Source organism: Quercus lobata, chromosome 12, assembly GCF_001633185.2.
Source record: "Quercus lobata isolate SW786 chromosome 12, ValleyOak3.0 Primary Assembly, whole genome shotgun sequence".
NCBI lineage: Eukaryota > Viridiplantae > Streptophyta > Magnoliopsida > Fagales > Fagaceae > Quercus > Quercus lobata.
Window position 1 is genome coordinate 25,740,473 of NC_044915.1, and position 25,936 is coordinate 25,766,408.

Sequence of the window (25,936 nt, forward strand, 5' to 3'; positions counted from 1 at the left end):
AACAATGAATTTTGGCTTACCAAATTTGACTAAACAAAAAAAGAGTCCTAGGAAGAAAACAAAATGTCACACAAAAAAGAATCCTAGGAACTCAATAAAATGTCACAACATTTTCGCAATTTTTTTAATTCCCAGCTATGGTAGGTCTCAGTTTGATATTATTATTTTATTTTTTACATCTATGGTATTTTCACAACAAATTTTAGGTGAAAAATTATTATTAGTTTTAAAATTATACATTAAAAAAAAAAAAAAAAAAAAAAAGACAACACAAGAAAATTGTGTGTGAAACTGTGAATTTTGGCTCATCCAATTTGACTATATTAAAAAAAAAGTCTAAGAATACAACAAAATATTACAACATTTTCACAATACCTTCATTTTTAGGATCTGAAGAGATAGTTTTTATTTTTTTTGAAAGAAATGCTATATCCATAATATTTTTAGAACAAATTCTAAATGACAAGTTGTTATTAGTTTTGAACTAAGCCTATTACTGATATCACTTTTTTATCCATCAAAAATACCTTGTCACATAAAATTTGTTGTAAAATTATTGTAAAAATGTTGTGGACATAGCATTACTCCTTAAATTTTAAAATCAAGCAATTTTTCCCTTAATATTTTGGAAAATTGCAAATATGTCACATTGTTATTCTTTCAGTTAAACCTTAATAAAAGCTTATAATTCTTAAAATATTTATTGTGTAATGTCTAAAATACTCTCACTAAATTTTAACATCCCTAAAATTTTCTTAATGTATTTTGAGTTTTAGATGGTAGTAATTCTCAGTCTCTTATTTTATTATTTTATTTTGACCTTTAAAAAATTAACACCTCAATAATTGTGAAAATATTGTAAGAATGTGTTATGTCAGTGTAACTATGTATGCACATATAAATATTTAAAAGAAAAGACAGAGTGCACAAGCAAAACTGGCATAAGGTGGAAAAAGGAAAAAAGAAAAGAAAAGAAAAAGAGGCCCATGAACGGTGCAAATTGTCAAATAATTGTGAAAATATTGTAAGAATTTGTTAAGTCAATGTAATTGAATATGTACATAGGAATAATAAATATTTAAAAGAAAAGACAAAAAACAAAAAGCACAAATAAAATTGGCTTAAAAAAAAGGGGCCAAAGCAGTGAAGCACAATGCAGGTTGAATAAACCAAAATCACTGTAGATGGCATAGGCTCTTTTTATATAGTTAATAGAAATCTAATACCCCCAAAGCATCGCGCAAAAGGGTCGTCAGCACCCACATACCCGTCAGTTTTACGAAAACCAATGGAAGAGTTGGGCCGACGACACCAAACATGACAACCCCATAATGAGACTTGACAGACATCTCCATTGGTCAACAGGAATGCTCGAACGAAGCAGATGGCTGACGAATGTAGAGAGGCCGACAGGGTTAACCAGGCCGACGGGTCCAGTCTAGCTTAACTTTACCCCACGAATATCTATGTAAGGAAATTTCTTGTATCCCACGATCAACCCTAATCAAAGGAATCCCCATAAGGAAAGGATCCTGCAAAGACCGTATATTAATAAGGATCTTCGCTACAAGGAAAGACCCTCTCCTCTAAGAAACAAAGGTCAGCTTTACACTACTATAAAAACACCAACGTCCTCACAAATTAAGGTACGCAAAATTCACCCCAACTCTAGCACTATAGAGTTGTGAAAGTTTTCTAACTTAACCTTCGGAGGGTACTTGGCCGGTACCACACCAGTACTCTTTGCAAAGTCTTCTTTGTTTCTGTTTCACAGGTTCTATCTAGAGCACGTAAGGACTGTGCGTCTTACTGACAATTTTTAGCATCATCACTTATATATATATATATATATATATATATATAATAGTTTAAGCTAGAAATATATGCCTAAAGTGAGAATTGATTTTTCTATCAGTATTTTAAAAGTTGTGACTCACCAATTGTTAAGATCTTTCAATGGTGTTTTATTTATTTATTAATGTCTCTTTATTATTTATTTATATATTCAAATTCAGTTCTTATTATTATTATTATTATATATAAATATAAAATAAGGATACATCTATAAAATAAAGATATTTAGGAAATATTTAGAAATGCTATGGGTAGATTTCAGGTTTGTTGTACTTTCAATTTACGAGGAACCCAATCGCAAACTCTCTTTTGAGTGAGGAGCAAATATTGTTTTAAAAAAAGTGATTCAATGCATCTCAAAGCTATATTTTATCATTCTTTTTATTCTTACCCTATTTTTCTAACAATTTTAATAGAATATTTCAATGGAATGAGGATCTGAAGTAGACTTTTAAAATTATAAATCAAGGCTTTATGATCAAGTTATAATATAGGTTTGACGGGACCAATTTTCTTCGCCAGAAAGCCAAGATGAAATTCATTCTTACTACATGTTGAATACTATCTACATCTTGGATCGATCCAAACTTAAAGCACTTCCTGAACCAATTCCCAAAGATATCAATTCAATCAAGGCAACAAGGAAGAATAGTGAGGAGGACAAACTTGTTTGTAGAGGGCATATCTTGAGCACTCTTTCCGATTGATTATATGATTCTCTATCTTTCTCTCTCTTTGATCACTTATTTTTCTTATTTTTCAGCCTGCCCTCTTCTCTCTCTCTTTCTTGTTTTCTCTTATTTTCTTTTTATATCTAGAAAAATATTGATGACTGGAAAACAATTGCTATTTTACAGCTGCCATATAAAGGAAATAGTGAACTTGTAATTTTGTGTGAAATAGTTGCTTTTCAATATTCAATATTAATGTGTGTGAATTTCTTGTTTGTAGACTAGCAGAACTAGAACCAGGGTAGCCTCAACCACACCAGGTACACCATACCAAGCCAACATGCATAGCTTCAGCTCCAATCCAAGTGTACCACCTCAGTCCAACATGCATAGCCCATCCACTCCAAGTGCAGCATACTAGTCTAGCATGCCCAACTTCAGGCCAGGTGCACCATCTTAGGCCAAGACAAGCTCAGCCACTCAATTTGCACCATCTCAGTCTAGCATGCATAGCCCATCCACTCCAAGTGCACCATACTAGTCCAACATGCCCAGCTTCAGGCCAGGTGCACCATCTCAGGCCAAGACAAGTTCAGCCACTCAATTTGCACCATCTCAGACCTGGATACACCAATCCAGTCCAAGTGTAACACCTTATGCCAGGACAAGCTTATCTAATCCATTTCAGGCTAGCAGAAGCACATTCTTCCACTCTTATACACAACAGCACAACTCCACTCCAGTTACACCACACCAGTCAGGCAGCACCCACAAAATCCAGGTGCACATCACAACTCCAGCAGCAGCAACCTAAATCCAAGGTAGAAAAAGACAAGGGTGGTCACATCAAAGACTCCAAAGGCTTCTAAGAATGTATCCAGATATATGGAAGCAATCAGACATAGTGGGAGTCAATCATCTGTGCATGGTCCAAGAAAATGAAGAGAGCATAAGTTCATTTTTCCTTTGCTTGATGAATGTCACTTGTTTTGTGTATTTATAGTGATAGGGTTAACTATGGAACAATGCCCTTTGTTTTATAGAAAGTGATGGTAGAAAGTATTGTTTTGTTTAAACATGAACCCTTTGTCCTGCTTTAATACTCATAGCAATGAGTAGCAGTTAATGATAAGTTGAAGATGTATTCCTATTGCCTTTGTGTTATTTAGATTAATATTGAATCTTGTGTCCTGTTTTGATTTTCACAGCAATGAGAAGCTGTTAATGAAGATGCTATGTTAGATATTTTATTGAGCTTTGTTATATATCTTGACACTAGTGATACTGATAGGTTTGTTGTATATGTGTTGATATCCTTGGACCATTGGTATGTAGAGTTTCTATATTTCATGTTTCAAACCTTGTTTCTTTCCCTTTGCCCAAAAATAGATACTGACAGGTTTGCTAGGATGATATTTATTTCTCATTTCAGGAGTAGGATCAAGAAAATAGGTCAAATTGTTATTTACTTTAAGATTTAACAATCAATTGGTGCATTATTTGCAAATTTCACCCATAATGAGAGCCTTGAAGCCAAATACATCTTGGGCTAGGAAATAGTAAAGGTTTGCCTAACTTAACTAGGCATGCTTGACTTAACTATGCTTCCCAATAAATATGCATAGATTCATAGTATTTAGGCACAAATTCACAATATTTAGGCATAAATTCACAGATTCATTAGGCAAGTTCACAATAATTACCATTGCATAACACATCACCAACACACTGCTAGTCTAGTCATTAAGGAACAAGGATATTCACTTCATTCCAAGAATGGTATCAAAAAAAAAAAAAAAACCAAGTGTTTCCATGCTAACTACCTAACCAAAAAATTTACACATTGCCAACCCTATACATTAGCAATTTCAGGATATTGAAACTCCCCCATCTATGTAACATGCTAACCAAACATACACTTCCACCACCCACCTAACCAAACATAAACACTTCCACACTTTCCACTTGCTGCCTAACCAAACTTTCACTACCTGTCTAACCAAACATACAATTACAAAGACAAATCCCACATATCACCAATAAAAATGCCAAAGCCACAATGTAAAACTTCTCTCTCTTGTAGTAGCTTGCAACCTCGGCCTCTAATCTAATAATCTGTCGCTTTTGCTCTGGGATAAGCACCTTACCATGTTCACATATCTCATCATCACACCATTGGAAGAATTTACACTTTCGCCTAACCTGAAATGCAAAACAAGCACTTAATAATGAAACACAAGAAATTTGAAAAATAAACTTCCACCACCAAAGAAGAATTTAAACAAAAAAAACTGAACCCCAGTAAAACAAAATACACAAATTGAAATACCTAGTAGTTTGGACAACCATAAAACCCTTTGCCAGGGTTGTCTGCTATTCATGAAGTGACTAACACTGGTTTTTTAGCACAGTAGCACCTCAATGGAGCTCTCTTCCTCAAGCTTGAACTGGTTGAAGAGCTTGCTTGTAACACCCCATAATTTTGATACCAATTTAATTCTTATACATAAATTAAAAAGGAGGCCTCCAATTAAATAGATTTAATTGATTTGGGCCTAAGATATTAAAAATAAGATAAATACTATGATATATGAAGCCCACGTGAGGTGGCATGAGTAAATATATGAGCCTTGATAAGCTTTTAAAAACCCTAGCCTTTTACCTCTTAAGTTACACATGTATATACATAAGAAGGTTCCTTTTGTTTCAGCCACAACACATTATTAAGGTTTTATTTTCTTCTATGTAGCTGTGCGTGGAAACCTGCAAGTATGATTTTCTCATGCTCTAAATTTAAGAATTTTGAATATTCAATAGCTAGCAATTGTCATGAACCTAGACTATCATTATATTAATAGAAAAAGGGCTCCTATAATTGTTATTATATTATATTAGAAATGGTCAATATGGCTGTATGTCAGGAAAGGGTACTCTACAGGCTTTGAAATTGTACCTAATAGAGTAATAGGCTTGAACATTATCAATTCAAGTTTGTCACCATGTGAAAGGGTAAAGGTTGCTTTATGGTTGATATTTATCTTCTTATCATCCTTTTAGTGACGTGTATTCAACTCTAAATTATTGTAGAAGGTAGCAATGCTTTTCAAGCCTAGACTATCTTGTTAGCCCCAATAACGTAGGAATAAGAAATTATATATTATTTAAGTTAACCAATTTGCCATCCACGCACTGCCATTGTTCAAAAAATTGACTAGCAATATCTTATGTTTTGTGGCATCAGGGGATTTATGGTGGCAAATATAGGCGGACACTATAATTAGAATAGTTGTGAAAATTTTGGAAACCTGATTGACAAGTTCAAGCATCAAACGGGGCATTTCAATGCTCCCATTTATCAATTTAATAACTGCAATCCCAAGTAGTGATGGCCACGAATTCAATAGCCAAGCCCACTGACAAAGCTGAAATGTATTTCAAAGAAACTAGACACCTTCGAAGGCCTTAATGATGATAGGTTAAACTATTTAAGTGTGAAAATTGATTTTAAGTGGGAAATTGTGTATTGATGGACTTATCTTTGGTGTTGCTAGGTTCTAATTCTACTGATTTGTTGTGATTCAAGGGAGGTTGGTTTCATATTTTTGCAAATAAGAGGTAAGTGGTGTTTACTAATTTTGGGGGTTTTCCAAAAATAGTGTTGATTATTAAACTATCTTATATCAAAGAAATATGTTGATATTCTATATATAAATTGATATTTTATAAATGTTTGATTTGCACATTGACTATTCATTTTATGAAAAACTTGTGGGACAACCTGAATTTATTTAAACTTGTGTGTGTGAATATATTTTTATATTTTTGAGAATTATGAATGGATTATTTTTGTGAGCATATTGAATGTGTTTTGAAAACCTATGGCAAGTCGTGATTAAAAGCTCAATATTGTATTTAGTCCTTAGCAAGAGATAATCATACTGTAGCTAATCCTTAGTAAGGGACGGTCTCAGAAAAGGGGACAGTGCACATTTGATAGCTCCTTAGCAAGAGAGTATACTATTGATGATCCAAAAAGAAAGCTCCTTAGCAAATGAGTGCACATTTAGGTTCCAAAGGAGCCTTTCTTAAGAAAAGGGATGAAAAGAAGGTTCTAGTTCTAAAAGGGGACAACACAACCTTGTCAACGGAGCGTAAACATTGACCACGAGAAAAGCCTAGGAATTTGTTTATATGATGGTATTGATATATATATATATATATATATATATATTATGATGGCTCACAATATAAAGATATTTTTTATATGAAATATTTGATGATAAAATATTGATGAGTTACAAATTATGAATTTGTTGTAAGAATTATTTATTTGAAAGGTTTGTTCCCACGTCCCAATGTTAGTGAATTTCACTTATTGAGTTATCTCACCCTCCCCACCCCCCTCTTTTATTCCCCCTTACAGATATATTAGAAGGATCATTAGAGTAGAGATTTTTGGAAGACAATAGTTACAAATTATTTTGTGGAACTGAGAATTTTATTATTATTTTTATGGTATTAAACATTGTACTGGAGAATTATTTTGAGGATGTTTTATCTTTGGTAGATTAGAGCTATGACATTTGTGATAAGATTTTAGGTTGCTGATTGCTTTTATTTAATATTTTTATGAATTATTTAAATTGAATACACTTTTATTACTTATGATTTTGGGGCGTTACATTGCTTCCATCTGATCAGGGACTTTGAAATGGTTGATGATCTGGAGAGATGGTTGATGATAATAGTGGCTTCAAGTGATAGAGATGGTTTGAGAGAGAGGCTGATGATTTAGAGAGACAAAGAGGATAATTCTAGGGATTCAAGTCTGATTTGGGGATTTTCAGTGTCTGATTTTTGATGAGTGCCTCACATGACATTCACATGACTGGGTTTAGGGCGGGAAAGCCACGTGTCGAAGTGGGGCATGCCATGTGAAAAAAAAAAATTATTATTTTATTTTTCCGTCAGCCACACACATGCTTTTTCCATTTGTTGGCTAACAGCAAAGACTTAAATGTCACGCGATAATTGGTTTATGGACTAAAAGTGGTGAAATGAAAATGTAAGGACCAAAATAGAAAAAAGCCAAAATATAGGGACTAAAAGTGCATTTACGGCTATAATGTAAAATGCATTATTTTACCTTAAAAAAAACTTACAAAATTAGAAAATAATCACATCATTTTAAAAAAATGGTTTTGGACTAACACTTATTACCATTTTCATTTTTCACTTAACAAAAAAACAAATCGTCAATTTTTTCCATCCATTGCGCGAGTCTGTGACTGGTTGTTATTTTTCATAAAAATGAATTAGTTATAACATTCGGAAACAACTATTGAATCCACGGTTACAATCTGGTTTTAAATTGTAATAATTTCATCATGTTGACTTATGAGTTTACTTAACTTCTACTTGAGATGTATAAAGATTGAAGTATTCAACACAGGGAAATTCTCAATTAACCACTTCTGCACGTCAAAAGACTCAAAACCTGACTCCAGCAGTACACGTTGAGATCGTGAGATGATGCAATCATGCGGTTGATTTTTTTCTTTTTAAACAAAACTACACCGCCTTAGTGGCTGGATCAGTACAGTCCGATATAATCAAGACTAGAAAGGTCATATAACAAAAGAAGAAACAACTCCACAGGTAGTGCCCAAAATGACAGTCAGTGGACTGCCATCTTTGCTAGCATAGCTTCGAAAGTTAAGGACTCAATTTTTATCTACAGAATTTACAATTTCCCCCATTATTACAATTCCATAGGACAAATTAATTCCTAAAACTTGATTTTGACATGTGGTTGCTGGCTGCCCCGGACCCAAACAAGGTCAATACTCTCATTCCCTTCCCTCTACTCCCCTCCCCTACCCATTTATCTAAATACACTTAAAGAGATCCTAAACCAAACAGTACATTTTGAGTGACTCAATGCTTTACCTTAAGTTAACCATTTCTTCAATTTTGAATATGCCAAAATCAGGTCTCACTAGTCACAAAGTTAAATTAAGCAATCTTACAATGTAAGAGTAGATATTGATCTAGACAGTAGACATGATAAAAAATATTCACCAAAAATACAGCCTACTGATTAAACTACAAAGTAGCATGGAAGTCAATGCCAATGCACCAAGCATGAAAATGAGTTTGGACAGTTTGACCATAATGCAGGAATTTCAGGACCCACATCTCCTGTGTTTTGCTTACAGGGGTTCAGTTTCTCCTTCTTGACGCCCTGGAAAACATTTCTTTGATGTTCTTTGATTCTGTCTCCACTTTCGCCTTTTTAGCTTGCTTTCCAGTTCTTGTACTCTTTTTGCTCCCTTTTCCCTGATAAATAGTGCAGTATAAAGAGTATTTATAATGTAAAATTATTTAACAGCAAAAGCCTGTATAGCCATTTGTAGAACATATTTGCAGATAAATTTAGTTAAGGGCTATGTGTCCAAAGTTAAAACAGATCAAATGTCATGGGTTAAAATAGAAAATGGCCCAAAGTGAATGGTTTAAAAGCATTGGAAGCGAAAGTGTAGAAGGTGACTGGTTTAAAATGATCAAATGTCATTCCCGGGGGTTTTTTGGGAGTGGCTGGGCTACACAATAGGGGTAGCCCTCTCCTCCACCAAGATTTTATAACAATCCACATATGACCAGCAGGGAAGCAGACATATCACAACTTGAAATTGATTTACATAGCAAAGTGGCTTTAACTCTGAAAGTTCATACCTGTAAGACACTCTGAGACCCTGGGTTACTTTCTGTAACAACTGAAAGGATTTTAACATCTGGTGCTTTTCCGTTCGCCTCTGCGAAATCTAACCTGCAAACACGTTCGGTATGAACAAGGGAATTAATGAAGAGAAACTGTAATTTCATGCCAAACCAAAGCAAGCACTCTCTCCCCTTTTTTCTAGTATGGGCAACATTAAATAACCAGTTATAATACTCTTATGGTTTGTTTGACAATCAGATTATGTGGTATAAAAAGAAAATTAACTGATTGACATTAGTTCAACCGATGCCGACATTCTTCAACCTTTTATGTATAGAAGGGGATTAAGTATCACCATATTAAATGGACAAAACAAAACAAATACAACAACAACTACATGTCGTTTTTTAACTGGGTTTGAAGTCGAGTACTGCACTTTATTTATTTATTTTTTTTTTTTTTAAATTATTTTACGGAACATAGGAACTACCGTGTAATTTTTATTTTTATTTAATCCAAATAATATTTTGTTACTTTCATTTTACATTTTACCCTAACAATGAAAACAAAAAATTGAATCGATGATTTTTAAGCCAAAAAGAAACGAATTTTTTTATTAAAAAAAAAAAACCTTCAAAAGTCTTTGTCATTTTAATTCAATCCAAACACAACCAAATAAAGAAAAATTGGCTAGAAAATGAACCAAATACAAAATCAATGGAACTCAAATGCATTTTATTTTCTTTCATTTTCCAGTTAATTTGGTTTCTACATTTTGTCACGGTCAATTTAGTCATTGTTATTTTATTTTATAGTTAATTTGGCTTCTACTATCAATTCACTAACAAAAAACACCTATATAGCTAACGGTTTATACAGTTGGCATACTTAAAATCTACATGGCTTATAAAATAATATTAAAAAAATATAACTAACACTAAAAATGTCACCTCATCATTTAATAAATAGAAAAGGCCACATCCAAAAATTAAAAAACAACAAAAACAAAAAATTGAACCAATGATTTTTAGGCTAAAAAGAAATGAATTTTTTTATTATAAAAAAATAAAATAAAAATAAAATAAAATAAAACCTCAAAAGTCTGTCATTTTCTTTCGATCCAAACACACCCAAACAAAGAAAAATGGGCTGGAAAATGAACCAAATGCATAAACAATGGAACTCAAATACATTTCATTTTCTTTCATTTTCCAGCCAATTTCATGTCAAATTAGTGCAATTTTTTTTTAAAGTTTTTCAAGCCATTGTAAATTCCTTGGTTCTTTCATTTTAAATGATTGGTTTTCTCATTATCACATGCAGAATATAATCCAACAGTCTCCTAACTTGGATCGCATAAATATCAAATCTTGTGATAAATTTCTAGTTATAGATGATCGACATTGGACAATAAATAACCCATGCACTGCTTTTAGGCCTTAGACAGTGTAGTTCATCATAGCCATTACAAACTCTTTTGCTTAACGACTTCAACTTAAGTCACAACATTTACATTCAGTAATCATCAACATAGCCAAAAATACACAGCACATGGTTTAGATTGAAATAGGCAAATAGGACACTTAAATTTGTTTGCAAAAGTACCGCAAGCGGATATACTCGGCATACAATTTTGGTAGATTATTATAGTAGGAGTATTGACCAGCTTGGTCTGGAATTTCTAAAACAAAATTTTCAATTTATAACTTTCTCATTATTGAGTTCTTTACTGTGTAACTCACACAAGACACACTCTTTTGTCATGTATTCACATGCTAAAGAATCAAAGATTGTAATCACAGACCAAAAAAGGGAATACATTTCAGAAACTGTTCCAGCTCTTTGCTAGACAATATAAGTATTAGAGGTTTCAAGACAAATTGCATGTTTTACCCAAACTGTGGTACAGGGAAAAAAAATTTTGATTCCAAGTTCAGCATTCTGAATTGTAAAATCATATTCACATAGGCTCTATTGAAGGAGGAGGGAAGGACCCACTATAACCAAATACATCATTGCTAGACGGGTGATGAGAACTGCTCTTACTGGCTTCATAATAATTTGTTGTAGTGGCTTCAGAATCAGCACTAAGGTTCATCCCAGAAAGCTTCATAATGTTCTCAATTTCTTTAACAACCTCATCCATTGTAGGCCTTTCGTCTCGTGAGTCTGCCACACACCTCATTGCTAAATCCACAAACTCTTCTAAGCCTTCAAGGTTTTTTCCCATACCAATGAATGGATCAAGAATTTCATGAAGATTGTATAAATCCTTTTGACTTATCAATTGCTTTCCTTACTTCTATCACAATATACTTCCCTTGCTGTATTGGCTTTCTTGCAGTTATTAGTTCCAACATGACCACTCCAAAGCTAAAGACGTCACTCTTCTTAGTCAACTGTTGGGTCATGTAATATTCAGGATCCAAGTAGCCCTAAAAAAACAACAAAAAACCCATTCTCCATGTTAAAATATGATGCAATGCTTTGAAAATTTTCTACACAGATACTTAGGATAAAATAACAAAATAAAATTATATATATATATATATATATATATATAGATGGATAGATAGATAAATAGATACCAATCACCTTAAAAATGAAGGGAATTGGAAAATTTAAATGGGAGGAGGTCCTATCCCCTATTATGGGGACTTCAGATCATAAATTACACATCTCTTTCCCAACAATGACATGGTGGTTCTGGCAGTAAAAAGAGTGCGTGTGTGTGTGGGTGCATAAATGCTTACATTTGCTAGCATGCATAGGGGCATTCCTAGAAGGCTAGCAATCAGCATGCATGACAAGATTATATACTAACCAATGTTCCTTTAACTTGAGTGGTGACAGAATTCCTTTCACCATCAAACTCAGACTTGGAGAGACCAAAATCAGCAACTTTTGCATTAAAACTTTCATCCAATAGGATGTTGTTTGATTTGATGTCCCTATGTATGATGGGAGGATTTGCATGTTCATGCAGATAGACCAAGCCCCTAGCCGCACCAAGGGTTACTTTAAGTCTGCCCATCCAATCCAACCTGATTCCTGACTTCCCTGCAAATACAATATGCATGTTATCAAATAAAAGGCAAATGATTGTGTTCTTACTTGAAAATTTTTTGAAGGAAAGTTAATAGGTACTACTTATGTCATGATTAACAAAGCTGTCTCAGAGTTGGGTTGTTAAGGGAGGGGTGTACACTTGAAACTAGAACATGGGACTTCAAGGTAGACAGGACAAGTCACAAAGGAGGTTTTGGAGACTAAACCCCCAAACTCAACTTGTTAAATCTTTCAGCTGAATTATATTAGGAGTCTCTATGAGGTTTATATTTTCTGGCTAGCAATGTCAGGGTAATTAAAATAGCCACTTTCATTTTTTCAAGAAGATGAGGCCAGAAAAGCATCGAATGATGTTAATATAGACACAAAATTCATCTCAAATGTCTCTAGTTGGAGGCATATTATTGAAACTATATAAAGATTATATGTTCATATTCTAGTACAAAGTTCATCATTGCTTTCATAGTTGAATACAAGTTATTATGTTGCCCAAATTAATTCCACAATGGTTAAAAATATTAAAAATAAATAAACTGGAAATTTTTCATGTGGTTATTTACAAAGTATGCAATGATATTCAATTGTTGCTAGAATTTATATTGAGTGGAGAATGTAAAGAACTGATAAAAGTACCTGAAATACTATCCATTAGAGTACCATTTGGAATATACTCATACACTAGCATTTGTTCACCTTGCTCAAAACAAAAACCCAGAAGGCTGACAAGATTCTTGTGATGGACCTGTGATAGAAGTTCAATTTCAGTTTTGAACTCAAGCCCCCCTTGCATAGAATCACATTGAGCTCGTTTGATGGCAATCAGTTGCCCAATGGGAAGAGTTCCTTGATAAACCTGTACAAATGTTCACAAATAGACATTTGGTTATCACTTGAAATAATCCATGAATATTCTAAGAAGGCTGAGAAGTTAGCTTTAAGTAGAATTTTCTTTAAAGAATAGAAGTTCAAATTCATTTTGACTTTTGAGTAATCATTTTATTTATATCGATAAGTTACACATGCATCCAATGAGTCTTGCAAAATAATAAATTATAATTATAAAAGACTATCAAAATTAACCTTCCCATAACCCCCAGATCCAATACTATTTGCTTCTGAAAAATTGTTGGTGTATTTCTTAAGCTCTTCAAAAGAGAACCACTTGGCTGCTTGTAATTGAGGAGCACTACCATTTCCCATATTTTGATCCCAATGTGCTGCATTTTCGTGACATGAATGCAATAATAAGTCCCTATAAATTCCATATGATTAACTAGAAAGTGCTAGGCCTACATTATAGCCATCTTACCAAAAGGATTGTTCTGTTCACTAGCTCTTTTTGCTATTTTCTTTTGGTGGAAAGCATAAACTACTGCAAGCACTACCAATAACAAAAGGACAGACCCACCAACTGCTACTCCGATTATAATGCCACTGCTTGTGCTTGATGATTTGTTCAATGCTATAGGTACCTCAATGATAAGAGAGAGAGTATGCATCATGATAAAATTGCAATAGCATCCAAATAACATAGAGAAAACATAATAACTATTACTTTCCAATTCAGCGTGAAATGTAGGGAATTTAATCAAAATCCCAACCTGTGAGAAACAAAACAAATAGAGAAAACACACGCCAAAGAAAATAATCACAAGCACAAGACAATATTTACATGGTTCGGCAATTTGCCTACGTCCACGGAGTTGCAGGGATTTCACTATTATCAGGGAAAATATAATAGTGCACAAGAACACTCTCAAGAAACCCAAATCTCAATTACACCCTAGTACTCTCTCACAGAAAAAATAAGAATAGAAGCTGACTGCCTCTCTTTTCTCTATTTTCTCTCATGTGGCTTGCTCACTAGGTTAATTGGAATTTTTCTTGAATCTCTCCTTTTTTAATCTCACGGCTACACAACTTGTCAAAACCTAATATATATATATATTAAAGTCGGCTACACTAGGAATTAAATTCCTAGTTGAATTCGGTCAACTTGGGCTTGTAGCAATTCAAGCCACATGAGCCCACTTCAACAAATCTCCACCTTGGCTTGAATTGATCAAGCTACACTAGCAAACTCCTCCATCAGCTCCACCTTAGCCCTTAAGGGCTTACAAGCTGCAAACATTAACCACAATCCTCCATAACATAGTCCCTCATCCCTGCAACTCATCCTCCTGTCCTCAAGCTAGAAGACCAATTGAAGCTGCGCACAGCTTCAACTTCTCAATAGTGACACCCTTAGTCAACATGTCTGTCGGGTTCTTAGATCCACAAATCTTCTCAAGCATTACCAGCTTATCTTCAACAAGGTAACGGATAAAGTGGTATTTTGTCTGTATGTGCTTCGACTTTGAATGAAAAGCCGAATTTTTGGCAAGAAAGATTGCATTCTGACTGTCACTGTGTAGAATGCCCATCTCCTGCTTCTTACCCAATTCATCTAAGAAACCATGTAGCCAAATCATCTCCTTTCCAGCTTCAGTTGCTGCAACATACTCAGCTTCTGTAGTAGATAAAGTAACAATCTTCTGTAGATTTGAAGCCCATGATATAGCTGTACCACCCAGAGTAAAAAAAAACCCAGTAGTACTTTTTCTACTATCAATATCACCAGCAAAATCAGCATCTACATAACCCTGCAGTTTCAAACTTGCATTTGTGAAGCAAAGACATGTATTTGATGAACCCTTCAGATATCTCAGAATCCACTTGACTGCCTCCCAATGCTGCTTTCCAGGCCTACTCATGAATCTGCTCACAACTCCTACTGCATGTGCAATGTCTGGCCTTCTACACACCATAGCATACATCAAGCTGCCAATAGCCGAGGCATAGGGCACCTTGCTCATATGGTCCCTTTCTACTTCTGTCTTCGGTGACTGTTCTTTGCTTAGTTTGAAATGACTACCTAAGGGTGTGCTCACTGGTTTAGCTTTATTCATGTTGAACTTGCTGAGAACTTTCTTCACATACTCTGACTGTGAAAGTTTCAATGTACCATTAGCCTTGTCTCTAATGATTCTCATACCAAGGATTTGCTTTGCAGCTCCCAAATCCTTCATTGCAAACTGTTTGGACAATTGCTTCTTCAGATTGTTAATCTTCTCAATGCTAGACCCTGCAATAAGCATATCATCCACATACAACAGTAATATGATGTAAGAATTGTCAAAATACTTAACATAGCAACAGTGATTAGCTTCACATCTCTTGAACCCAATTCTATGCATAAAACTGTCAAATTTCTTGTACCACTGTCTAGGAGCTTGTTTTAGGCCATACAAGCTCTTTCTCAGTTTGCAGACTAAATTTTCTTGTCCTTGAGCAATGAACCCTTCTGGCTGAATCATGTAAAGGTCTTCCTCCAAGTCACCATGAAGGAATGCTGTCTTCACATCTAACTGCTCAAGATGTAAGTTTTCTGCAGCCACCATTCCCAGTACTAGTCTGATTGTTGACATCTTCACAACTGGAGAAAATATCTCTGTGTAGTCAATGCCTTCCTTCTGCTGGAACCCTTTAACAACTAATCTGGCCTTGTAACGTTTGCTACCATCATGCTCATCTTTATTCTGTATACCCACTTGTTGTGCAAAGCCTTCTTTCCTACTGGCAATTCAGTCAGTTCCCATGTCTGATTCCCCAACAAGGAATCCATCTCATCCTTCATGGCTAACTCCCACTTGCTTGAATTCTCATCTTGCAAGGCTTCATCATAACATTCTGGCTCACCACCATCAGTCAACAGGAGATAATTTAGAGTGGGTGAATAACGCTGTGGAGGTCTAATGTTTTGGAAGATCTGCGGACTTCAGCTACAGGTGTACTCAGATCTACTTGTGAATTTACATTCTCCTTATCTTCTTCACCCCTTTTCTGGACAGTACCTTCAGTCAATTCATCTAAGTTGACAAACTCAGATTTCTTTTGATCTATCTTGTAACATCTGACACTACAGTTGACCTGTCCTTGTACATAACCTGTTCATTAAATATCACATTTCTACTTCTGATGATTTTCCTGTTTTGTTCATCCCAAAACCTATAGCCAAATTTCTCATCACCATAGCCAATGAAAAAACATATTTTAGACTTTGCATCAAGTTTACTACGAGCATCAGAATCAATATGAACATAGGAAACACAACCAAAAACTTTTAAGTGTGAAAACTTTACCTCTTTACCGCTCCAAACCTCCTCAGGAAGTTTGAATTCCATGGGAACTGAAGGTCCTCGGTTTATCAGGTAAGCTGCAGTGCTAACAGCATCAGCCCAAAAAGTTTTTGGAAGTCCAGCATGCAACCTCATACTCCTAGCACGCTCATTGAGAGTTCTGTTTATGCGCTCAGCCACACCATTCTGCTGTGGTGTCCCAGGAATGGTCTTCTCCATCCTAATTCCCTGTGCAGCACAATACTCACTGAACCCTCCATCTATGTACTCTCCTCCATTATCTGACCTCAAACATTTTACTTTCAAACCTGTTTCTGTCTCAACCATGGCCTTCCACTTCTTAAAGGTTTCAAATACATCAGATTTATTTTTCAGAAAATAAACCCATACCTTTCTGCTTGAGTCATCGATAAAAGTGATGTAGTACGTTGAACCTCCAAGGGATGCAACCGGAGAAGGCCCCCACAAATCAGTGTGTACTAACTCCAATTTTTCAGCTTTCGGTGCCCTGCCAGTTTTCAAGAAGCTCACATTTTTCTGCTTTCCTAAGATGCAACTTTCACACATTTCAAAATCAATGGACTTCAATTCTAGTAGTTTTCCTTTTGACAGTAGCATCTTCATCCCTTTCTCACTCATGTGACCAAGTCTGCGGTGCCATAGGCTTGTATCAGTACTTGCATCAACAACTGCAATTGTGTCTCTTGGACTTGAGGTCATGTACAGAGTACCAGTTTTCTTTCCACGAGCCAATACCCTAGCTCCTTTTGTAACCTTCCAAGTACCACCAACAAATAGTATTGCATGCCCTTCATCATCAAGTTGTCCAACAGAAATCAGATTTCTCCTTAGGTCAGGAATATGTCGAACCTTCTCCAGTAACTAAACAGACCCATTGGGCAACAATATCCTAACATCTCCCATACCCACAACATCCAAGGCTGAACCATCAGCCAAATACACCTTACCAAAATCACCTGCAACATAATTCTGTATGATTTCTCGGTGTGGAGTGGTATGAAATGAAGCTCCTGAATCCAAAACCCAATCATCAAGTGGACTGTCTACTGCAAGAAGTAATGCATCCTGTACCTCTTCTGTTACAGCATTAGCAGAATCATCTTCATTCTTCTTCTTAGGACTTTTGCATTGATTCCTAAAGTGACCTGTTTTCCCACAATTCCAGTATTGTACGTGTTGGCCTGATCTAGATTTACTTCTGTTCCGATTAGAATTTCTGGATTTTGATCTGCCCCGATTTGAATTTCTGTTATTACCTCTGCCTCTTGTCTCAAGGTTTAGGGCAGAACTAGATCCTGAGGATTCACCTGCATCTCTTCTGCGAATCTCCTCAGCCAGAATTAAATCTCGTATATCATTGTACTTGAGTTTTTCCTTTCCTGTAGAATTGCTTACTGCCATCCTCATTGCCTCCCAACTGTTTGGCAAAGAAGCCAAGACGATCAGAGCACGAATCTCATCATCAAAATCAATTTCTACAGATGACAATTGATTTGTGATAGTGTTAAATTCATTCAGATGTTGTGCTACTGATGCATTCTCTGCCATCTTCAGATTGAACAGTTTCTTCATCAAGTGCACCTTATTGTTTGCTGACGGCTTTTCATACATACCAAACAAAGCCTTCATCAGATCTGCTGTGGTCTTCTCCTTTACAACATTGTGTGCAACAGACCTAGACAGAGTTAACCTGATAACTCCTAGTACCTGTCTGTCAAGAAGAGCCCATTCATCAGCCTTCATAGCCTCAGGTTTTGTCCCTAAAAGAGGCAGATGCAATTTCCTCCCATAGAGATAATCTTCAATCTGCATCCTCCAATACGCGAAGTCTGTGCCATCAAACTTTTCTATTCCAGACGCCTTTCCTGCTTCCTCTACCATTGCTCCCACTCAAACCTAACCCTAGGCTCTGATACCAGTTGTAGGGAATTTAATCAAAATCCCAACCTGTGAGAAACAAAACAAATAGAGAAAACACACGCCAAAGAAAATAATCACAAGCACAAGACAATATTTACGTGGTTCAGCAATTTGCCTACGTCCACGGAGTTGCAGGGATTTCACTATTATCAGGGAAAATATAATAGTGCACAAGAACACTCTCAAGAAACCCAAATCTCAATTACACCCTAACACTCTCTCACAGAAAAAAATAAGAATAGAAGCTGACTGCCTCTCTTTTCTCTATTTTCTCTCATGCGGCTTGCTCACTAGGTTAATTGGAATTTTTCTTGAATCTCTCCTTTTTTAATCTCACGGCTACACAACTTGTCAAAACCTAATATATATATAAATATATATATATATATATTAAAGTCCGCTACACTAGGAATTAAATTCCTAGTTGAATTCGGTCAACTTGGGCTTGTAGCAATTCAAGCCACATGAGCCCACTTCAACATGAAATTCAGAGTTACCCGCTGCACAATTCACATACGTAAAGGCCATAAGATAGAAGGGTCCAAAACTTGGTGGAGGGTAGAAAGACAGATTGTTAAGTGCAAATCCAACCATTGTAATTGCTGTTTGATTGAAACATTCCTGACCAGATGGGAAAACTTCCAGGCTCAGTTCAATGTTTCCTGATGACACCACAGTGGGATTACTTAGAGAAACTGAATCCACAGGAAGTGCAGAGGACTGAAGAGTTTCCATGAGAGACTTCGCAAGTTTTGCATAGTAAGTTGTGTTTCCCAAGTCAAAGGAAGCAAGACCTCGGAAGACTAGTATGCCCTTGTATGGATACACACATTTACAGTTTGGGCTGGCAACCTGATCCGAATTGCAGGAAATTTGCATACAGTTATTTGGTGGTGGAAAATATGAGGAATTTGGTATGGAAGCCGTGCAGTAACTCTTTGTCACTTGATCTGTTTTGTCACATACTGTGTTACCTTCAAGTCTGCAAAATGTTGTAGATAATTACAAGAAATAAAGATAATAGATAAGAAGTACATTGTTTGCCAAGTTAACTTCTAACAAGTAATCAAACAACTTGCACTTCTTCAACATAGTTAAAAAAGAAGAAGAAGAAGAAGCAATGACCAGATAATTAAAGGTTACTACTTACAATAACGTAATGTTTCCTCCAGGAATTTGTTCAACATTACTTATGGAATTGTTTCGCAAATCTATAAGTTGCAGTTGGTTGCTATTTGTGGTACTGATATTCAAGGTGCCATTGAAACAGTTGTTCCTTAGTACCCTGTTCACACATGCCAGAACATACACCTTTTAATCATCATTGTCATTCTATGAGGATAATGTGTAGAGTTTTTTGTGTTCAAATAGGTTACACATGTTTGTTCTGTTTGGATTTTCTTAACTCTCAATGACAATGACACTAAATGTGGTGCTACTTGAGATCAAGCTGATACTCACACTTTCATTAAATCGGGAAGGCTGAATAGGTCAACAGGAACTTGTCCTTGAAGTTGTGTATTTTCCATCATTCTGCCATTCAAGATTAATATGTTTATTAATATTGAGCACTTCAAACCTCCATGCAGCTTGACAAAATTTTATATTGGATTCACACGCACACACATAGAGAACTATGGAGGAGGATCATACAATTTTGTCAATAACGGTAAGGAAGCAATCCAAGGAGGAACATCAGAAACAGTGAAACTATTGTTGCTCATATCCCTAAAAAATACATTTCAGTCAGAACGAGAATTGATCACAAACTATTAGATTTATCATAATAGATATGAGACCATGATTTATATCTGTTTTAAAGAAGAAAGAACATTTAACTGGATCTTTTATTAAAAGAATGTTTAACCGATAATCTTTTATAATAGTCTAACCATGCCTACTTGCCACCACACCACTGAATTCAGTCACCATAGTTATCACTACTTACAAATAGCTGAGGGAGTTCATGCCAGTAAGGTTGGCCATAGGGCCACTCAGGTTGTTGTTGGACAAGGACCTGGAAGCAAATTACTGTAAGCCTCTCTTAGTTAAGTGAAAAACTTCTCAAAAACAAGTTTAAAAGCTTTGATCATCATATCTATCTTTTTTGCTTACAGCTCGGTAACATTTGTAAGACTAGTGAGATTTGAAGGTAGCCCATTTAATGAATTCCGATCAAAGCGTCTGTAGCCAAAACAATATATTCAGTACACAAAACTTGATAGAAGTTCACAGCTAGCATAATCTCAACTATGAATTCTATTAAATGACAGAGCTTCTTACACCATCTGCAAAGTCTGCACTAGTCCCAGTGTGGAAGGGATGCTACCAGTTAAATTATTGCTGTAAAAAAGCCTGCCCAAAAAAATCAGTAGCAGGTAGAAATTAATATCTCAAGTGACAGTGCTCATATAATTATTGGGAATTTGGGATATCCAAATTTAGAAGTTGTATTCCTTAATTTCCATGGCAGAGATATTTATTCCGGTATTCTACATTAGAGAAAAAGGGCATTAAGAAGAGACTATATTAGTTACATTCATTTCCCATATGTGGTTATTTCAAAAGCTAGCCACCCATTTTCCCCACTAGTCAGACCATATGTAGACAAACAATGGATAGATCTTTTTCAGCCACAAAAGATATAATCACAAATTCATGACAGCAGACAGTTCTCAAAACTTACACATGTATGAGAGTCATATTTGGGTTGAAAAGTTTAGGTGGAATTGTGCCCGACAGCTTATTGTTTCCAAGATGACTGTAGATAATGAAAGAATCTTACATGGATATTAATTGGACAAAACAAAGCAATAGTGCAAAGAGGATTTAATAAGCTCAAAAGCACAATGAGCCTTAACATACAAGTGCCTCGTTTGAAGTAGCATATCAAGACCAGATTTAGTCCCATTCCCATCAGAGACTGGGATGGATCCTTCAAGCTGGTTGCCAGTAAGGTCCAAATAATAAAGGTTGGACAGAGTGCCAATGGAATTTGGAATTTGTCCAGTAAATTTATTAGAATTCAAAGATCTGCAACAAAGAGAGCCAGAAATCAGTGTCTATCAGAACAGACATAAATCTGCCCTTAAATTATTAGAAAGTAAGAATGTAAAAGAAAGGATACTAAATCAAATATTGAACAGCCTCATCCAAAACACAAGCATCCATAAGGAATTTCACGTGTATTGGCCATTACGGCAAAACAATGAAAGAATTGCAAACTCAGAAAGCCTTACAAAGAGATTAGCTGCTGTAAAGAACCTATTGTGCTTGGAATAGGGCCAGTGAAACCGCAACCCATCAAGCTTCTGGTGTGCATATAAAAAGACCAAATGTTAATTACAAGAATTCTAACCAAACTATAAGATTCTCTGAAACCAATCAGTATTTCCTTACAAGGTTTGTAGCTTCTTCAAATTCCCAATTTCTTGTGGAAGTGTTCCTGTCAGGTTCGTGTTGAAAGACAGATCCCTATATGAAGCTGGTAATTAGGATTGAATTACAATAGACTAACTGAACAGCTACTACCAAATACAACATATAATGCTGGTGCTCTTGAATTTGATTCACTTGAACATGCAAATGAAGTACATATTCTTATTCACTATTTTTATGATAGTAACCCCAAAATGATTAGTTGTTAAGACTGAAGTCTTAAAGATAAAAGAGCACGCCTTGGAATTGGAAGCATGCATTGAACATATTGAACACTGAAGCTTAAGATATATGAGCGCTGTAGACTAAATGTAAAATTAGCTCTAAATGGGTTCCCATTACAATAGAAGAGGCTAAGTGCAATTAGAACTTAGAACACCTACAAAGTCTGTAACTCAGAAAATGTCCCGATATCTCCTGATAGCTGACCCGTCACATTAATGTTTGATAACATTCTGAAATTGAAAGCAGTCAGCTTAATATCAATTTGAAAGAATGAGCAACCTTCCTTCGAAAAGCATTAATTGGTGAAAACAGGCCAAAGAACGTACATGGAGGTCACACGTGAATTGATGCACTCAATTCCTACCCAAAGGCCACCACAGGGATCAGAACCCACCCAACTGGAAGGAACGTTCATCCAGTTAGCCTTGAGAGACAGTAAAGCAGTAGCTGCATCAGAAAAAGAAATGAAAATCTAATCATTCAATCACCAAAATTGAGTACAAAAAATAATAGGATCCTAATAATAATAGAAAGCACCTTACAAAAACTTACCCATTTGTCATTGTGGACCAATTAACCAACCAAGTATTATAGTTCCAAGTTGTTGGAAACATATGTGTGGCATGTATTCCTATTTGTTTTGTGTTTTGGAAAGCTCAAAAAATACTAATACGTTTTTCTATTTTTAGCTGAGAAAGCTTAGTCACCCTTAAATATAATTGTTCTTGTTACGGATATTCATATCTATGAGATGAGAGACTGGACAGAAGAGAGAACAGAATCATTCAGCTCTGGATTGCTAACGATTCATTGCCAAGCCACCTAATTTGTATGTCTTTGTTTTATTGCTTTATTTCCATATTGTATTTGTGTGTTCTTGTAGATGATTCTGTTATGATAAATTTAACGGTTGATACCATTTGTCAAGACCCGAGTAAATGGAAACACTAGTTATGTCTTTTCTTTTCTATATTCCAAAAGAACTAGTCAAGTTACAATTAGGCTCCTTATAATCACTTAAATAACCTAATTCGACCTAGTCAACAGCCAATTTGGGAGTCACCATACACCTCACATGATACAATTTTTCAATCCAATTCACATAGTCCAGCTTATCACTGCTCTAGTTAGTAAATTCACAACAATTGGAATCAAGATGGGAGAAAAAAAAAATCACAATTTTGCTATTTTCTTTACTAGATTCATGGAATAGGTGAAAGAGGTTTTGGTGGGAGTTAGAGAAATCATTAAATTATAGATGGAAATTTATGAAATATAAAAAAGTTGTGTGATGGAACTTGGAATTGACTGTGGTAGAAAGGAACACTCACGTAAATGTAGGTTTTCATTGTGTGGGAAACCTAGCAATTCATTTGAATTGAATGAGATTTCTTAGGAGGAGGAGAGATAGACACCATTGGGGTTTGGGATTTAGACTCTGCCGCTTCTTTTTACATGAAAATATGTTGAAAACATTTTATACACTTCCAATCATCTGCGGGTGCCTTTTATAATAGTATAAAACTATAAATGGTTAATGGGAAAATCTTATTTTAAACTTCAACTTTAACCTTAAAATTGTTTTAAACTTTAAGGACCCTTTAAAGCTCTTTAGTAAAATCACCAAACATTTAGCACTTTCATTTAAAAGAGCTTTAATCCCTTAAAAACACTTATGAATTTCAACCCCTCTAAAAAGAAAATTCATATAAACTCTAGAGTGTGTCTTCGTATTATCAAAAAAGTACTTTAATTAAAAAAAAAATTTTGTGATTAATTAAAAATATTTTTGTTCTTAGTAGAAATTGATAAACATTTGATGATTTTACTAAAGAGTATAAGGGCCCTTAAAGCTGAAAACAACTTTAAAGCTAAGTGTTTGTTTAGCATTACTGTAAGAAGTAGAGTAAAATATGAATAGTATTTTTAATTTCTTGATTATAAAACATGAATAATGAATTGTAGAGCTTTAAAGCTTTGAAAGTTAGCTTTAACCTTAAAAAGCTAAAAACAACTTTAGGGCCCCTTTAAATGCTTCTCAAGTACTTTAGCACCTGCTTAGCTAAACTTAAAAAAATAAAAATAAAAAATTAAATTAAATTAAAATTAAAAATTGAAGATTCTAAGTTTTATGTCTAATGATGTTATAATCCTGAGATTAACACAAAAAAAATTAGAAATGGAAAATTCGTCTCCAATTGGTCAAATTGTTGTCAATAGTCAAGCGGATAAGTGGTTTTGTTCTCCTAAACATTATAAATGCAACTCAAAAGAATTTATTCTTGTCATTTCCATATTTTTTTCTGCAATCATATAAAGGGTTTGCTTCCCCAAAAAAGAGAGAAGATAAAAAGTGTTTGATTAAGAAGGAAAGGAATTAGAATAAGAAACCCAACACAGATATTGGCCTATAATCTTTAAGGTCTGAAGAATTAAGTACCTAACCATGGATGCCAACTATATATTAACAACTAGTACAGAGAAATCTAAAGAACACATTGTAGTCTATCAACATATCAACAGAAACATGAATAACTGAACTACAAAAAAGACAGATCAAATTGAACCAAACTTACACTCTAAAACGTCTGTAAACGCTGCTACAACCGAGAATTGGATGAATGCAAGCAACACTAACGCCTGACTCCATTGACCCATCATCAAGAACAATAAGCTTCAAACCCCACAATTCTAAAATTGGTAAGAAAATCCTTAGAGAAGTTTCAGAATGCACCCAAATAATATATTCCCAGTAATCAACTCCTGCAGCTATTTTTTTAAACAAAATTCAACCGTTCGAAAACTCTTGTTCATACTGTAACCGTGTATATATGATGAACATATTTGAATGGATCATATTTGTTCACATAAATTAAAATACAATCACCATCAACATGATATATATAATATATATTTCTACTTTCAAAAAAAATAAAAGAAACGACCCGGCCAGAGTGTTTACTCGATACGGCGAAGTCAATAGTCGGAGTTTCAAGAATTCATATATTAAAATTTAATGTTGCGCATGTTACGTACTAGAGTTAACAATGAACTGCATAAGATAACACTTGCATTGGTCAACTTGCAATACTTAAACTTTAAGTATTACAAGTTGCAATAAAGTTACTATCATATCAGAAAGATAATTTGGCTAAATTTTGATTGGGTCGATTTTTAAGAGTTCTCATGGTTTATTTATTAGTTTGGTTGAGAAAACTAAGAAGATTTCTAGCCAATAGGTAATAACTACGACAAAAGTGTCATCTATCAGATAGAGCCTTGTCGTGTACATACGTAGCACCTTCCCCAGTTTTGTCTCCACATACTCCAACTGGTCTGATGAACACTTCTTACATTTGACCATCTCCTGTTGGAACCAAAAGATAGTTAGGAAGAAAAAAAATACTAACACAAAGTTGCTTGTATTATTTCATTGGAATATGCTATTGTGTGATCATGGTACAAGAGTACATTTTTGCTACAGTAACTCTTTGTCATCCATAATTCCTTAAATTTCACATGATTCATGAGGTTTTGGATTCAAGTTCCCTAGTCAATACCTTGAGCTTAAGGTCTACTATAGACATTTCTTGCGGTAGTTACCCGGTGGATGTAGAATAAGAGATCTCCATGTTCATATATATAATTGAAATAGTTTAAGCCAGAAAAATATGCCTAAAGTGAGAATTGATGTTTTTAATATTATTTTAAAATTTGTGACTCGCCAATTGTCATAATCTTTCAATGGTTTTTTTTTTTTTTTTTTTTTTTAATGTCTCTTCATTATCTAGTTATATATTCATATTCAGTTCTTATTTATATATATATATATATATATA

General features: G+C 34.8%; 1 pseudogene; it reads right to left on the reverse strand.

Moving 5' to 3' along the window:
• Positions 1-11,134: 11,134 nt before the first annotated feature.
• On the reverse strand, positions 11,135-22,683 carry LOC115971294 (annotated as a pseudogene).
• Positions 22,684-25,936: the final 3,253 nt, after the last annotated feature.